Below are 1515 nucleotides of genomic sequence, written 5' to 3' on the forward strand. Positions count from 1 at the left end.
TTTTTTTTTTAACCAATGCTCTGTTTTTGTTTTTATATTGGATTAGCATTTACATTTTTTGCTATTGCTAATGTTGCTGAATTATATTTTCTTTTACTGATACAATGTCAAAGGGATTGAACTAAAGTTACTTGTATTGCAACACTGCAGTTCAAATCTGCAAACTGGATGAAGAACCTTTATATTGTTGGGTAGTTAATTTATAATAAACCATCATATTTAATATACATGTGTTTTGTTTGCAAAAATCTTAATTTTCTCTCTGAAATGGAGCAGAGTAGAAGTAGTAAGTGTCATGAACAGAAAAGATTCAAGTAAAGTACAAGTACCTCAACATTTGGAGAACAATTAGTCCTACAGTACTGGAGTAAATGTACTTAGTTGCAATTAGGGGAAACATAAATAAACTCTTACACAAATATAAAACTATATATAAAAGTCAATATGCTTTCATCAAAGAAGTTAGTTGTGTCATCTGTCTGCTATTTGACATCAGTAAGCCAAATCGCACTCTTCTTTCTGCCATCTCACCCAGGTGTCTGAATCCTCCTAAAGCCCAAGTATATAAGGCCCTAAGTCTATACACTGTATTGATCTGGAGATATTAAACAAGACAGCTAATGTTCGTGGTTTTTCCAGAGGGTTAAGAATCAGTGAAGGTATATTATATGTTTGTAAATAATCACATTTAGTTCCCCTTCTCTTAAGCCTAACGCATATAACAATGGAGTTTCCCAGTGTTCCTGAATGCCTCGACAATATTCCGCTGTCACCAGACAACATTAACGTTAATTCTGGTCCGAGTCCTTCAGGTAAGTGAATGTCCCAACAGCTAGCTAACTATAACAATAAATCAAAAACAAAAACAACAGGTTGAGTGATTTAGCTAGGTTAACGTGAATGTGGTGTGGAGTTTACACGTTACAGAAACATGGCGTCAAATGCGTCTTTGACGCCATGTATATAGTTAGCTAGCTAACGTTAGCATTGAAGCCAACTGCTTAATTCTAACGGTCGTATAGTTGCTAATGCTAACGTTAACTCTAGCAATGTTTGAATGTGAAAAAGAGGGTAGGCCTACTAAATTTTCCTCCACTAAGTAAAAAACGTCTTGTTTATTCTCTCACTCAGTTACTTTAACGTCACTGTTGAGCTGGAAAATGTACATAGCAACCCAATTGACAACCGACTGTCAGCTATCATCCTGTCATGTTTCTTCTTTTTTTAGAATAATAATAAGGTAATAATATTGTAGAATAACGGTTTGTTTTTCTGTCAGTCCGTTTAATTTGTAGAGTGGCTGGGCTGTCAAACTGCTGTTGTCTCGTGCACTGTATCTTTTGCTTGTCAATATCAGTGATTTGATGCTGATACAAAACGCATCTCATAGCCTAATAATAATAAATAGAATTTATATAGCACTTTTCAAAGACTCAAAGTCGCTTTACAGGGAAGGTAGATTATAAAAACAAAACAAGATTCAGGCCCAGATGAAAGAGGATAGGCAGAGGTGAA

The sequence above is a fragment of the Perca fluviatilis genome, unplaced genomic scaffold, assembly GCF_010015445.1.
Source record: "Perca fluviatilis unplaced genomic scaffold, GENO_Pfluv_1.0 PFLUV_unplaced_scaf_69, whole genome shotgun sequence".
Lineage (NCBI taxonomy): Eukaryota > Metazoa > Chordata > Actinopteri > Perciformes > Percidae > Perca > Perca fluviatilis.